Here is a 17,218-nt window from a genome sequence, read left to right as displayed (position 1 = left end):
CAGCCATTGAAGTGCATTTCTCCAGTCACCTACGAGTATTTTCATTCGATTTCCCCCACTTTTCACACACTCGCCTTGGAAATCTCAGCCTTCGATTATGGAACGTTGCATACTTTGGCGCACAGGCATGCACAAAATGTCAAAAATATGCTGGGCCAGTTCGTGTGCGTATCTCAAGTCCTGCGTGGGTGTATCCGTATGTGTTTCTGTATCTGTGTCTTTGTCTGCAAAATTGCCTACTGAAATTCTTCTTTTTTTTTTGTGTTTTCCGCACGGACGAAAGTCAGTCAATGATACAAACAACAGACGGCGAATGGGGAAAACAGAAGAAAAAATTTCGTAGCCAAAAGCCAAAGCAATGCAATAAACGTAATTACAATTGAAACGTCCCTGGATGAGAGTTGGTTACGATACCCAGCAATAACAACAACAACAACATGTTTGTCAACTGGCATACATTGGAATTTATCAATAATTCCCAAACAGACAGCTCCGGAGTCAGTTCCTTTGGCAATTACACAGACGGACTGTTCCTGGACTCGGTCTCCTTTGACTCCTTTTTTCAGAATTCCCATTACAATACCCAATGTACGTGTTCATATCCCTTCCCCAGCTATGGCATCTTCTGTATTTCATTTCGATTACCAACATTACATACTCTGAAATGGAATCTTCCACCTACGGATATTTAAACATTTTTGTTAAAATTTTACGCGAAATATATACCCTTAAAGCTTTTAATTAAAAAACTTCCAGTTATCGTTTAAAAGAAAAACACGTGAAATACAATTTCAAGTGGAATTTTACAGTCGATAGCCCAAATTGTTTTACTAGTAACTAGAGTAGGTGCTCATATTGAAAATGCATGCACTTGTATTGTAAATTTCTTTTGTAGTGGTCATAAAGTTGTAATGGTCAACTCAAAGCAATTACATTTAAATTATATGTTCGGTAAAACCATATTCGTTGGAGACCTGGCAAACTATTTATTTGGATATAAATGTGTGTTCTTCATTTATAAGCAAGAACTCAATTTTAAATGCTAACGAAAGTTTTTATTTTATTTTACACACCTTCTGCTTTAAAGTTGAGCTGCATTTTTGTTGGCCTTAGTTTTTCTAGTCTGCACTGATTCAGGAAATTCAATTAAAATTGTTGAGAAGGCTGCCAATTGTTCAACGGATTAGAGAGATCGAGATTGACGGCATTCTAACGGAATATCTAGGCTTTAATCGCATCCCTTGGTTTTTCAACTCAATAACTTGATTCGAAAAACGCATTTACCTCGGGGCGCACTTACAGTTCAGTTTTCCGTAAAAGTGTTCATTTAGGTTTTATTTGAGTGCATGCTTTTCATTAAAAGAAAAGCGTTTATACAGGGAACAAAATTTAATGTTAAATTAAAAATCCAATTAAAACCTTTTACAAATTAAATAATTTAACAGCATGTAAAAACAAAAAGGTTAAAATGTTATTCTTATATTCTTTTTGTATTTCAATCAGTTGTTTTTACGTTATTAAAAAACGTTGTGTTTTAATATAATAAAGCAAACAAATTTGTTTTACATTTAACTAATAAAACCATATAGTATTTTTGAATCGAAAAATGCGTAGGGATAAAGAATCTATGGAAAATACGGTTTGGATCACTTTAAGAACTGATTGTTACAAATAGCAGTACAGGATTGCTTAAGAGGGAAAACATCGAAATTTTCCGCTGTGCTTTAAAGCTTGGTCCTGGCAGTTGATGTTGCTGTTGCGATTGCTGCAGTTGCCCGCTTTTGGCCTGCGGCAAGTGACAGGCAAAGGTGGCCAGCAATGCAACCAGCCACCGCAAACACCCGCGGGCAACATGGCCAAGTTTTCGGGCCAGGTTCCGAAAGGCGGAGGAAGGGGATGAAGGGGATGAACAAGGCCTACTACGCTGGCCAAGTGAAAACAAGCGTGAACAGATCCCGCCCACAACAAAAAACAGGATGCAGTGCTGCCGTGCATCCGGTGCCTTTGGCGGTTGCCTTACTGCCTGAAACTGCGACTGCTACTCGAATTTTGAATTACGAGCAGGATGGGCTGGCCGCGTGTTTAGATCCACTTCCCGGCTGCCTTTGAAAGTTTTATGCTCTCAACCATCCGCCATTCCCCGCCAACTTTGCAACTGTACATAAATTTAATTTCGTTTTATGAGGAGGCCCAGCTACATCTTTCAGAACTTGGCGCACACGCACACACAAAAGGACACTAAAATGCACTATAAAATAGACCGAAAAAAACGATTTAAAGCATAAGTTTTTTTATACATGTTTAAATTATGAATATAGTAAAATTGTGAATGTTTTTTTTTAATTTAATAAAAAAATGTGCACTAAGGATTATTAAATTTACCGAACATATACTTTTTCAATTGATTTTTCTTTGTGTACGCACCACTAATGCAATTTTATTTCCCGCTCTGCCATTTTTCATTGCAGCTAGCCCTTGGCCATTTTGCACAATTTTCTTTTTGGGCGGCGCTTTTCGGGGAAACTGTTTCGGTGAGTTAAGTATGAATTATGTTGTTTTAGCGCGGCGCTTCTGAGCTTGAAAACTTATTGAAATATGCGATGGTCGTAGTGGGGGAAACTTGTGTGTGTCCTTTCAAGCTTAATTGAAACTTCGGGGCCACTCGACCAATATGCTGGCGTTGGAAAAGTTTTACCTTGGCTGTAAATTAGCGACAGCTGTTGGCCAAAAAGTAACTGAATTTCCTGGGGCCGCCATTCAATTGAATTTACACATTCACATTTCGCACAGCCACAAAATGTTTGTCAATCAGAAGCGACGGGAGTCTGCGGCTGACATTTGGAAACTCGAAAATCACGCTCACCATCAGTCACACGGAAAAGTTCTATCTTCATCTTGAGAACTTTTCACGCACAACAAATTTTGGTAGTGGAAAACAAGTTGGAATAGAGGAAGTACAGAGCAAAAATCTAACAAACGACAAAAATCTTTTGCAGCTGCTCATAAAAATGTCAGAAAATGTCCCCCATCCTCCCAAGTTGCAGTTGCTTTTGTGAGCAATTTGTTATTCGATTTTTATATGGCCATGCAAAACTTGAACAGTCGAAACTTTACTCCACCAGAAGGAGAAATAGAAGATGTGGAAGTGACTTGGCTGGCACCACGGAAATGGCTTGAAATTGTCAGCTGCGCAATGATGCACATTAAGTGTCAAGTGCCAAAAGTTGTTGACAACAACAAGAGACTGGGATAGAGCTTTCCACCATTGACATATCGTGTCATTCGCCCCGACTCACTCATAATATTTATTTATTTTCTCCGCCACTTTCCTCATTCGATTTTTCGGCGATTTCCAAACGTGCTGCTTTGTGTAAACAAAAATTCCAGAATGCCAAATAAAAAAACCCCACCCACTTGTGGTTAAAGCTTCGACACAACAATGAAGCAATGAGGGCACCATGTCCCCAATCTCGAAATTTATTTACGTTGTCGACTCCATTTTGAAGCTGGGGAATTCCACCGAGTCTTACGTGCTGCATTTTTTAAATAAATGTAATATTCTGATGCATGTTTGTTGAAAATGCAATATGTGTTTATTACTTATATGCAGCGCGCGCAAATTGCAAACAGTTTTCATTTTAAGCTTATGCATTTTTATCAATAATTGAAAAAAGATGTGACAGCGAGTGAAAATCACTTTTCTCCTCGGTACAAACATGAGTTCTCCTCTTCTAGCAAGTTCATTCAATTGGAAAAGTTGTAAAATCAACAAGTCATTGGCAAACAGCGGCCCAGACGACAACGCAAAAAACATTGCTGTTAAAATATTTTGCTTATTTGCATACAGAAATACACATAGTGCAGGGAGAAAGAGATAAAACGAGGGAAAATGTTGACTAAATACATTGAAAAAACATATTTTTAAAACATTTAATGAAATTTCATTGATTAATACTGTTGAGGGGGACCCAGAAACATCCAGAGTTTTGAAGCTCTTTTAACAGTTGTACAAATTAAAAAGGCAAATAAATAAATTGCTTGTCTTTTAATATAACAAAACATGCTATATAAATTAAAAAAGCAAAAAAAACCTCGCCATGTATTTATTGGATTGCTTGTCTTTTAAAATAACAAAACATGCTATATAAACCTATTTACTTTCTTTATATGGGTGTTTGATTAGAAGTCTCCTTTGATTTCATTTTTGTTTTGCGTTGGAACGAAAAAGTTTTTATGTTTCGTATGATAAATATTAAAGGTGTTTATGATTAAAATTCTTTAGTCTATATCTGTAAATTTAGTAGAGGAGATAATCGACTATTTCTTTCCGTGCTGCCAAGTTCCGTCGGTGAGCAAACAGTTGCTGCCAGGACTGGGAAATGGCTCCGGTTGGACCCAGCGCCGGAATGCCAGGCAGTCAGTCAGTCAGGTGCCTGATGCTGCTCAAGTGCCTGAAAGAGTTGCCATGGCTGCCAGCAGTGCAGAAATAACTATATTTAGAACCGGAAACGGAACAGAGCGCATCCATATGTGCTCGTGTGTCTGCGTACAGAGCAGATGCAGTTTTTCTGGCAATTGAAACTACCGGGATTTTATTTGCTATTGAAAATCGTAAGAGGAGAGGCCAAAAGCGAACCCCTCTTACGTTTCCGGAAAGGATATTGCCGGGCCATGCCACCATCAAATGATCCGAACAAAGTCAAGCATTATTCTTGGGAATTTCTTTGGTCACTTTAAGGCCGAACACTTAGTTAATTCCATTTCCCTGGCATAGCTTAACAATGGTAAATCAAGCACCATTTTAAACTACAGAAGCTCGTTTAAAAACACGTATACGTTGCTTGACAACATACCATGACAATAGCGATATAAAATCCCCGAAAACAAAATGTATATATATTAATTTTTTTTACACATACCTATTTTGGAAAGATTGCTAGCTCTAATATTCTAATATATACAATGCATTTTAAGAAAATTTTTTTTTACATTAAAACATTTTCTATACAAAAATTTTAGAAACCAACTATGTTTGCTTAAAATCGTATAGTTAAAATGCCGTATTTTTTTTCTTTGAAAAGCCCAAAATTGAAGCTGCCAAAATGGCAGCTAACTTTTTGTTTACAAAAGCCCGTCGGCCGGACGGCGAACATTTTGCAATTCTTGTGCAAATGATGCCCTCCGGAAGAGCCGGACACATGGCTCACGGCGTCCACATAACAGATCTGCTGTGGATTCGGGAAAACAGGGAAATCGGGAAAATGGGCGTGAACTCCGAAAATGGAACCGTGCCTTGCGTATCCGCAGAATCAATGTTAAGCTTGTAACGTGCAAAAGTTAATGCCCAGTCCGGCCAAAAGAGCAGCAAAAACTGACCACACGGGGCCAACCAAAAGCGCAACTAAAAAGCCAAAGCGGAAAATAGTTCCAAAACAACAACATACAGCAAAACAAAAATGGACAAAAATAAAATACGCAAAACAAAACCAACCGCGAAAATAATCAACGAGACGTAAAAATGCTGCCATATTTAATAGGAAATTGTGTGTGTGCAAGAGAAACAATGAAACTAAAAATTATAAATGCAAAAACGATGTTCAGAACGCCATGAAAACCGAATGAAAATCGAAAAACTAAACTTCGCATGAATAGATATTGCTTTTATATATACATATGTATAGAATGACGGACTACAGCGGACAAGGGCTTCCAAAAGAGCAGCTATCGTGTACGATTTTTGGCTACACCACTTGACCAGCATTGTTTTTTGGCCGCTATTGTTGCATTTCTGTTGTCATTTTTAAGCCAATTTCCGTTCATTTTGACGCTTCCGCTGCGCTTTCCCACACCCAGAAATATATATACTTTAAACGTTGTTTTTTTTATGACTCTTGGTTTGTTTTGGTGGCCTTACATTCCATAAGAGAACCAAAAATACACAAAATTAAAAAAACTAACTTTAAACAGCAGTTAGCTTGGAAATTTCTTCAACATAAATAATTTATTATTTGTCAAAATGCTTGTCCGAATAAAACAAAATACTAAGCAAATCCAATCAAGTTGTCTGTTAATTGCAATGACAGTAGCAATACGGCAATGATAAACATTTCCCAGAGCAACAAAACAGTCTATTGGAATTCTTCGTTTTATTCCACTTAATCAAACTCGGATATCAAATGGATTTTATTTTTCTTCATCAAATCCCATGTTTGTCCTTTCCGATTTCAGTTGGCCGATTATAGAAACTAAATTACCCAACGAAAAATAATCTAAAGAAACATATTCAACTTCACCAGCATTTTCAGATATTACAAAAAATGCACAAAATTGTTTGAACGTGCGTTAACAGCAGATATATGCCGATATATATGCATGGCATTGCAGACAAATATAAACATATACAATTTATTTTACACAAATGCACTTTACAAAACCTAACAATATTCAAACAGCATTGGGAAGGGTTGAAGAGCGGCGATCTATTATTTATGGAAAAGCCGCGTGCATGAGTAAGCAGAAACCACACAGAACCAGATTTAATTGTTCGACTCTGATTCGTAGGGGACTTTTTTAAATTCACGTGAAGCGATACGAAACAAGTAGTTTTTTGCATGAAATGAAATCGTTGGATTTAAAGTCTTGAACCATTTTTAATTATTTAATAACAAAAAAAAAGACTATATATTGAGTATCTGCTTTAATTTATACAATGAACCTTTTTCTTTAAATTTAACTTAAAGTGCCATTTACAAAGTGAAATATCAAACCAGAATGCATTAAGATTTCTTACCCTTAGAAAATATTATTAAAATATTTATTGCGAACTATTGATCAAATGTAGATATATTTTTGATTTCAGTCTCTCAAATTTCATGTTCTACGTTTGACGTCAAAAAATATCCATCGTGCCTTTAAAACCATATACTATAGTTTCAACTGCCTCAAGCGGCGGTGTTGCAATATTGAAGGCCCAAGCACATGGAGTATTTGTTAATATTTTCGCCGATAGCCGATGACAGTTGCCGGACAATGTCAACAAGGCCGGCGAATTGCATAGGTCGCTGAAAATAGCAATTTGTGTGGCCCATACAGCCGTAGGATCTAGGGGGACGATATGGCACACAGTTGTCACGCTGTTTGCGCATAGCCGTTATTATATCCTACTCCGCCTCTGTGTTTGCACTGTCCCGCTTGGACATCGATCCATTTGACATTATGATAACGCATCACCGAACCGAGTTGTCCCACTTTCGCCATTGCATCGGTCAGCAATTTAATTTTTGCACTCAATCCACCAGCGAGGTAGTATCGTTAGTCATCACCTTTGGCCAGTCAATGCAACTTTTTAATAAGCTCGATTGGGGGCGTTTTAATTAAAAATTGTCCTGCGTTGACACGCAGAAAAATTTGGCGTCTCCCGTGATAATTTTAAATATTACTTATTGCCTTAATTAAAAAAATCAATTTTTATAATTCATCAAGATTCATATTGAATTTCACTAATTTTCATTTTAATAATCGAAAAAGTTAAAATAAAAACTCATAGCACAATTAAGGATCTTTTCTAATTAATTCATTAAAACTTATGAAAGGAAAAAAAGACAACATACATAACAAAAAATTTGGTCCTTGTTTTGCTTTTTTTTAAGTGCAGAGGAAAGTGTTGCAGAGTGTTTGCCAACATTTACCTCTGGGCGAAATGTATGCCAACGAAACATTAAAGAAATTTCATTATTACCTGTAGTTGTGGCCAATGCCGCCATTTACCACCTACGCGTATGCATATGAAAGCTTTATTATTCCAGTTTTAGCGGAAAGTTTCGCTGCTACATTAAAACCGAAAAGGGAAACATCTGCAGGCCACCTTGTTAAAAGCCAAAGAATTTTAATAATACGTAATGAGATACAGTTTGACGAGTATTTTATTGAAAAAATAGCATCATATAAACGGGAGCACAAAATAAAAACAGTTCTGGGTAGCGAAAGGTGCAAAAAGTTTATTAATATTCACAGCCAACGAATATCGTTGCCTACTTATGCGCACACGAACAAGACAAATAGGGGGTATCACCCAAATAAACAACCCCTAGCACACACACACATGTTGGGAAAATATTATTGCCTTGTATTTCATTTTTATGTTGACTTTTGTCTCAGTATTCCACCTCACCCCACCGAAAAAAATGTTTATTTGGCGTGTTGCAGCAACACAAATAATTGTCGAACAGCATGTTGCACGCGTGAGTGTGTCTCTCGGTGGTTATTTACGATTGTCGTAAGAAACTTAGATAAATATTGAGGATACGCAACATTGTCACGTCAGAAACTAATGAAAAATTGCTCAAGGCTTTGCAATGAACGGTTCTGAATTTATGCTGATGGAAAACTTTAAACGATAAACCATCGATTAAAACCGAACGCTGTTAGTTTTTCGGAAAATTCAAACGGCAACAGCTGGGCGAACAAGGCAAACTCAATGCATATATTGTGCTACCCATATATGTGCACAGAAAAAAATAAAGACAGTTTCTTAGATAAATTTTATTGTACTTTTTTTGATTTATATTAAATAAATACTCTCTTTATTTTATCAAATAAATATATAATTTTATAATAGCTCCTTAAATCGGATAAGGTTTATTGGTCCTAAATTCGCGAATTAAAAATAATAACACAAGCTGAGTAACGCATAGCGTAGAAAATTCCGTTTAGGTGAATATTTATTTTTGCGTTTTTTGTCTAAAAATATTTAAATTTTCTAAAAAAAAAGGGCATTTCTATTGAATTTACTTGAACAATAAAAATCAATAAGAGTTTATCATGCCATTTATAATATGTACAATTTAACAAAATACCACAAATTACAATTTGTTTGTCAGTGTATATATACACGCCTATCTATGTCTCTATGCCATCCACCAAAAGTTAGCTATAGAACAGAAAAAAAAGGGAACCGCTTTTCAGGAAAACTCGCTGGTGCTCCTGCTGATGCTTCTGTTGGTACTGCCTGCCAGTGTCCATGTGCGCGTAAAGTCCATTAACATGAAAGGCAAACAAACAGGCGGGCAGGCCAGCTCACACTTTTGGACACTTCATAAACAACCGGGCACAAAAAAACAAAGCAAACCCTCTCGAAAAAGCGAAATTCCAGCTGCCGTTGCAGGCAAAAAAGTTTTCAAGGAATACGCACACATTTTGAGCTAGAATTTTGGAGCGAAAATTTGATGTTTTGCCGCAACAAAACCGAAACCGAGTTGGAATTATATTAATTGAAACATACCAAACAAGAAAATGCTGGTTAAGAAAATACCTCACCAGGATTTAATTATTAATTACGATTGCAAACTGGAATGCAAGCCGAACAAACAATGTCTAATTTAAGCCATTTGATTAAACGAAACATGTAATTTTACGTTGAGAACTCATCAGTGAATTTCCTCTTCATTTCAGGTGTCGGAAATCGAAGAATTGAAGTTTTGCAGGCCAAAAAGGTAAGAGAGCTGGCTAATTGAAGGGACTGGGGGAAATATCAAATAAGAGGAATCCGGCCAATTATTGTTGGCAGTACCGGTTAGGTCACGCCTTTAAGCCAATCAACTAAATCAACAATACGCATACGCCGTGTGTGCCAAACACACACACAGGCCCACACAAACGTTGACCCAACACGAAAATTCAAGGCTTAAAATCTAACCAAATAAAGGGATTGCGATTGTGAGGGCATCAGACTGACAATTATTATGGGAAATGTTTTTCGGGTCTGGTAGCATTTCATTGAATACAATGGCATTAACAACAATAACAAAGATGCGCACACAATCGAGCAAATATTTAGTGAATGGAAATAATTTCTAATAGGTTTTCCTTCCAATTGAAATCGGATATTATGTCTGGACGAGGGTTCGTGTGTGTAAGTGGCTGATTGTGTTTACGCAATGTTTGGCAGAATTACACACAACTCCATGCAAATATTTGCCCTTCCTTTGGTTGTGGCCCCCAACTTTTTAATTAAATAAATAGATATATGTATATATATATATATATCTTAGTACAGCTGCTAAGCGATGGCTTAATAATAAAGAGTTTATTGTTTTTCCATTTAATTGAGGACAGCCCTTTAAGTTGCTGCCCAGACCAAATCATTAGTTATGCAAAGCACATAACAACAAGTATGGTACCATGGAACTAATTTCCAAAGGCGCAAACTGAACGGAGACCAAGAATAAAACCACAACTGAAGTTAAAGTTTGTTCTGGCTACTGCGAAATTAAGCTGTTGCCCCGAATTATATAATATAAAAAAAAGAGATGATTGTGAGCAAATATTTCAAGCTGCACGAAGTTTTTTCAGCTTCAAGGAACTCTGCTATATGCACACACATGTGTGTTTATTTCACACCTGAAGTGTGATGAAAATATGACAACAGAACAGAAGCACATCCCACCTGCAGACAGGTGCAGAGTGAAAATTCTCCTGCTCTCTCGGCATCTTGAACGTGTGACTGTGGGGCATTCGTGCTTGAAGAGTTTTCTTCAGCTCTCTGAAGACAAACATTACTTGAAGCTCTTCTTTCACACACTGACTTACACATTTGACGATTGCACTTTGAAAAACATCTCCAAGTAAAATGTTTCTAAAAGTGTTTTTTATTACAGAAACCCCAAATATGACTGAAAAACAAAGCACAATTCAAATTTTAAATTTTAAAAGTTTTTTATTTTCAATTTTAATTACTTTTCTATTAAATAATTTTTTTTGTAATATTATATATTTTCTTCAGGCATATTATTTATTGAAATTGATTTAACTCCATTCCCATTTTTTCTTATGTAAAGTCCTTGGCATATGCCCAACATACCAGGCATCAAAATCATCATTGTTTGTCGATTTCGATACTGTTTTTTCTTGTCACCGACACATTGATTGAAAATGCAAATCGCAACTAGTTGGTAAATGTGAACAATAAGTTCAGCATTTTGTTTGCATTTGTCCCTAGTCAATAGTTAGCAGTCCTCTAATCCATATGTATTTCGTGGCACTCGAATAAACTTTGCCCCTTCATCATGATAATCAACTTAATCGACAGCATTCCATTACAGACGGCCAAAAAACCAACAAGTCACCAAACCTTTCCCTACCTTCAGCCGTCATATTATATTATTTCCCCCCGTTTATTAGCATTTGGCTGATCATCCAATGGGAACTAAACACACGTGCAATAAAGCAAAAATGTTCATTTAATGTTGTATGAGAGCAAATATTTGTATGGCCTTGACAAATCAGTTTTCCTGGTATTTTTTTATAATAAGCAGCATGACAAAACACCAAACTCACCCACACAAAAGTCAATTGATTGGGGAGCTGCCGAAATTCCTTTGAGGCAGAGGGCGAAGCTTGATGGCAAAAAATAGAAGCCGTGCAAAATTCATTCGTACATGGCTCGTATTGATTTTGAAACGACAAAATAAAGCAAAGCAAGTCAGCACTATATATATATATACAGTTCTGGCTAAAATAATAGTATACAAAAATAAATCATTATTGTTTGTTTCTTTGACACGACATTCTTATCAAATCGTAAAACTAAAAATATATTCCTGTTATAATTTGAAAAGCTTGTAATTATGACTCTTTAAAACGTATATGATATCTAGATTTTTGTGTAAAATCTATGAATAATGAAATTGCTGTACCATAAACTTTTTTGAATTAAAATCAAAACTATTATTTATTGCTAATATTTTTCTCATGACTGTACATGTGCCTGGATATATTTCAAACACACTCACGGCCCGCAAAGAAAAGAGCAAATTTCGGTTGCCTTTTGTGAGTTGGTTTTCCTGTTACAGCAGCGACACGGCATTTATAAAAATCATACGCCCTGTTGTATCAGCAGCACACGGCAAAAGTGGCGGCAGGACAAAGGCAAATGGCAATATATTCGTATCGCTTGTCAGCCAACATGTTCGCGAACGATTTCCGCATACGTAATGTCGATTTCTGACAAAAACTGTCACCTTCTTGGGGGGCGGCCGTTGGTTCATAAAAATATTGGCTCCTTGGGACTGGAAGCCTTCGAACCTCGAAGCGCCAAATCAGAATGAATCCCCATCATTAACAGGCCTAATCCACTTGCCGGTGGTGCGTTGAAGTGTGAAGGATCCGCCCAGTTAAGCAAATCACTTGGCCATTGTCTGCGTGGCTTCCACTTTGCCAACTTTTGCCTGTGATTTGGCCATAATTGAAGTTGGCAGGTGAAGCTTAATTCCAGTCATTAAAATTGAATTAATAAGGGTAAATTTAAGAAATTGTTTTATTAATATGACTGATTAAAGAGAAGAGTCATATTCTGACATATTAACAACAATTCTGTAAAAATCCTTTAAATGGAACCACAATAAAATTTATCAACCAAAATGGACAAGATTTTGTAAAAATATGGTTTTGCTTTTAAAAGATAACTTTAAATTAAATAGCTTACATTTTGCAATTGAAATATTATCTAAAATGGTTGCGAACTTTTGAGTTTTTAGCGAACAGTAAAGATAAAAGGCAGCACTTCTGATGTCGTGAAAAACTACTATTCAATTTGGCGAGAATTCCGCCACCCGAAAAATACCTGCTCAAAGTTGTAAGAAGTTGTCATTCGGGAACTCTCCTACCCACAAACACATAACACGCACGTCAAACGGAACAGGAAAACTTCAGGACGACAATTGGATGGGCGTGTGTGAGTGTGTGGGGCGTGTTTTTGGACAAATCCTTCAATAGCTGTCGCAAAAAACTTTACCCAATTTAAAAAGACAAAAAGCGAGTGTAAAAACAGAAGTCGCTCAAGGAAATACAACGAAATTAAATAGGGAGTATGATCTTTAGGTGCTCATTGAAAGCTTAGAAAAATATTGATTTGAGTTATTTTGGTCATTATATGGTGCAAATAAAAGTTTGAAAATTGAAATTTTTGTGTATGGCTTTGTACTTTATTTGACATTTCAAGAATTGTACAAGATTTTAGTTCCAGTGTCAAGCCAGAAAAAAGAGAACAGGTATTAGTCACGCCTTGACAGTTTCCGACCGAGTTTGAGTGTCTTTCGGCAATCGCTCCCTCGTCACTTGGCAACGATTTCGAGTCTGTGACTGTCAATCAGCACTGACTTGTTGTTCTTTTTATGTTTTTATTTTGTTTTTTTTTTTTAACAAAAAACAAGCTAAACAAACCAACTAATTGGTTGAAATGCAGAGCAGAGCGACAAAGCAAATTTTTTCGGGCCTCACAAAAAGTTTCACGCTTATTACACCAAAGGCAAAACAAAGCCAAGTGATGCAAAAAAAAACAGAGTTGGTGTTGAGAAATTCATGATTCATTAGGAAAGTCAGGCCAGCGCAAGTGGGTAACTTTTCAGCCACGTCTATTGCACCCACTGGCAGCTGCCTTGGCTAATTTAAATTCTTTTGGCGCCGCCAAAGACGCAACCACCGCACCACCGACGGCGGTTCCTATTGGAAGTAGTCGGGCATGACAGCTCCTTAAGCGCCTGAGTGATTGACATCAAAAAGGTCTGGAACAGATAATATAATGAACGTTCAAGCACAGAGAAAAACACGGACTGATCTCAAGATTAAAGTTTATAACAATTACTTGGACACTAATTAAAGCGCCTTAAGTTAAAACACATGTACTAAAATTATCATTATTTTATTTAAAGATTTTAACACCGATAATGCCACTTTCGCTGGGCATATTTACTAACGCAATTAAATTAATAAAGGTTCCATAAGTTTATTTTTAAATGTATTACTTCTCAAACCAAAAATCAAATGTAAGCACCCAAAGTATTGTAATTTTCTTTAATTTAACAAAACGTTTGTTATTCATTTCAAAAATAATTCATCACTATAATTGTTTGTCCAAGTAAAAGGTTTTTAAAAAAGAAGTCTATCTATCTAGGATATATAATAAAAGCTGCGCATCATTAGGAATTCGTTAATTTGCATAAACTTGTTGCCAAAGTTTAAACATTTAGTGCTGGAGAACTGAATGAGTGGGCAGTTTTTCCAAGCTTTTTTTCAAGATGTCCGCACTTGAAAATCCCTCAAAAGGAAGTTTCCTAAGCTCACTAATGATACACGAAAATAAAGCCGCCTTGAGATGAGGGAAAATACCCATAATTTCCCGTGAGTTGTTAGGGACAACGGTAATGCTCTCGACACTTGTTCAAAGGTAATTTAAAAATTTAAGGGCGGTATCAAAGCGCAAACATTTCCATAGGTTTCCCGGGACGACAACAAAAGGCTCTACAGTTCCCCACAGTTTTCGGCAATCAAATATTGTGTGAAATGAAAGTCCAAGCCAACCCAAAAACCTTTCCATCTGACAAGCGTCTTAAGCAACTGGCTAACAAATCTCACTAAATGCCAAGACAAAAGTAAATGAAATTGCACTAAATCTAAGGGGAATTTGTCTTGAGAAAATTTCAACCTTTTGCCCCAAGCTCGATGGGTTTTTTAGGGATTTCACGAGGATTGGGGGGGATGGCATCAAAAAAGGTACGAACAGGCCTAGGCCAAAGTGATAAACCGTTTCCACTGACATTGCATATAAATCTGCGACAAAGTTGCGTCTGCCACGGATAGCTCCAAAATCGTGCCGGATTTGTCACGCCAAATCGCTGGAAATGCTTTGGCCTTGTTTATGCCCAACTTTCCTCCCACTTTTCCCTATTTTAGCTACCGAAATTCGCACAGCAACAATGAGTGAGTCGTAAATCTTTGAGTGGCTTATCTCCAACAAAACTGTGCGCTTTTTTAATTCGCTGCGAAAATGTATGCAAAACAGGGCCAACGAAATCAAGAAGAAATGTAACCTAAAAATGCACAGAGAAAATGCTAAATGTTTATTTAAAAGGAGGCACATGTTCTACGTGGGGGAGAGGAATATTATTTATAGAAGAAAGTCGGGATAACAGCTCTAGAAATTAGGTTAGCAAAGACAATGTTTCCCTTTCTGTTTCCGTTTCTCCCTTGGCCAAAACTTAGATCAACAACTTGTAAGCCGCTTTTCACTCGACACCCGCACCAAAAAAATACAAAAAAAAAAAAACAAAAGCCAGAAATCCGCTTTCACATTTCCCAGCCATTTATCATAAAATGCCAACACAATGCCACAGATATGCAGACAAAACCAAATTCAAAGATTAAGTCTTCAAGTTGATAAACGAGATGTCACCGAAAGTATTCTGCGTTGTAGCCTTAACACCTCGACGAATCGCATAACAAATTGGTTTATTGAAAATGGGCCAAAAACAGCAGACAACATCAAAGTTTCGCATCTAATTTGCAAATGTTTTAGTTGGTAATTAGTCTAGGGCGAGAGAAAAATCAAAACAAGAAAAACAGTGATAAATCTACACCAAGATAATTTGATGAATTCCATTAGACTTTGATGTGACAATATAATTGCATGCAAATTTATTTTAATGCATATTTACCCACGTAATTGCTGCAAATTTACGTTTCATTTAATCGGCATTGTCAGAGGGTCCAAAACAGACTAAAAGAACAACACGATTATTTTTTGGTAAATTAGAAATAGTCTACTATAGAAATACCCTCTCAATAATTCCTATGTGAGTTTGACTCTTGAATTAATAATAATTAAATGTATTATAAAAACTCTATTATTAATGTTTAAATTTAACGAATAAAATCTTTCCTGAATATATTTATAATAAAAATATACTATATATAAAGTATATGGGAATTAACCCTGAATAACATTAATCGACAACTGTATTTATTATGATCTATTATGCACATAATCCCACCATACAATTGACATTCTTTATGAACTGTGCAAACGCATGTCATTACACAATATACCCTTTTTGCAGTTCTGGGCAGTCAAATGGCGACCATGAAAAAACGGCAAACAGATTATAACTCCCAACTGACACTGGGGACTTTATTATTTGGCCATTGAAAAATGCGAGTCTACCCGAAGGGTGGTTCATTTTTTCGCTGTTGATTTTTGGAGGGGTTGGCGCAAGGGACCCAAGTGGATTTTAATTTTTCAAAGTTAAACAGCGTCGGCGACCCTTTTTTTTTTACACCCGGACCGCTTGACTGGACACTGGGAATTGTAGACCGAGCCATGTTTGCATGAATGTCGCGGCCGGAGCTTTATTGTTTACCTTCGCGACTTTGCACTGATTGATCCCATGGGTGGCTCAGCACGCCCCGATTTCGACGGGCTGCTGGATGTAATTAATTTCGCTTTTTGATTTGCGATTTGTGCCTGGGCAAAAGCATCAAATTGTCACGTAATTATATTTGCGTTAATGATATTTTTGACCCGTCGCGACGGCCAGCGGAAAAGTCAATTAATATTTTTGGTGAATGAACAACAATTTAGACCGTGGCGGCGTTGGTCGACTTCAATTAAAATGCTTTTCGGCACAGTTTCAATGCATGCTGGGATTTTTAATTTTCATTGAAATCGTGACAACCGACTTTATTATCTGTCTCTCTCTCTTTCTCTGTTTGTATTTCTCGCATTCTTTTTATCATATACGTGATTTTTATTTGCGGGCACGCGACTTTAAAAACCCGCTACCAGACGTAATGGCCAGAAAAATGTTTGGCCATTAAATTATATAAGCCTTAAGTGGTTGTTAATCTCACTTAAATTTTATCAGACACAACTTGTTTTTGTTTCATTCTGACTTGCATTAAAACTGAGTGTCGTATTAAATGCAAATTGAGATTGTCTGAGGTTATTATGACACAAATAAGATATCCAGCTAATGGGAATTATGTGACATGTAATTGTCAATATTAAGATAAGTATATTTGTAACTGTTTAAACTATATTAAAGAAGATAAACTAGCAACTAAATTCTTTTTTATTAAAAAATAGATAAACAGACAAATAAACACCTCATTCATAACACATTCAAATAAAAGAACACTTTTAAAACCAATTATGGAGTTCATAGACACAATCATTTACGAATGTCTTCAAGCATTTTGACATTTGTAGGTTTTATTGCATGACAAGCTAATATACAAACAATTATAGTAAAGATGTTTTAGATTTTAAAATGAAAATTCCGCAGACGAAGCTGTGAGCAAGCCAAAACAACATAACATAACTTGTTAATAGAAAACACAAACACTCACATTTATTACGCATTTTCAATTTTAAAGTTGTCCGACATTT

The 17,218-nt window shown here is 36.4% G+C and overlaps 1 protein-coding gene across 1 annotated transcript in view; it reads left to right on the top strand.

Annotated features, from left to right (window-relative positions):
* The first annotated feature begins 2,488 nt into the window (after positions 1-2,488).
* Positions 2,489-17,218, top strand: part of LOC108047570 (serine-rich adhesin for platelets) — a 35,808-nt gene continuing 21,078 nt past the window's right edge. Inside the window, 2 exon segments of the mRNA XM_044459145.1 lie at positions 2,489-2,531; positions 9,451-9,491. The gene's annotated coding sequence lies outside the window, so the exon portion shown is untranslated.

The sequence above is a fragment of the Drosophila rhopaloa genome, unplaced genomic scaffold (genome assembly GCF_018152115.1).
Source record: "Drosophila rhopaloa isolate 14029-0021.01 unplaced genomic scaffold, ASM1815211v1 contig_178, whole genome shotgun sequence".
In the NCBI taxonomy this organism is placed as follows: domain Eukaryota; kingdom Metazoa; phylum Arthropoda; class Insecta; order Diptera; family Drosophilidae; genus Drosophila; species Drosophila rhopaloa.
The sequence above is the reverse complement of the archived record's forward strand: the minus strand, read 5'-3'. Positions and strand labels throughout refer to the sequence as shown.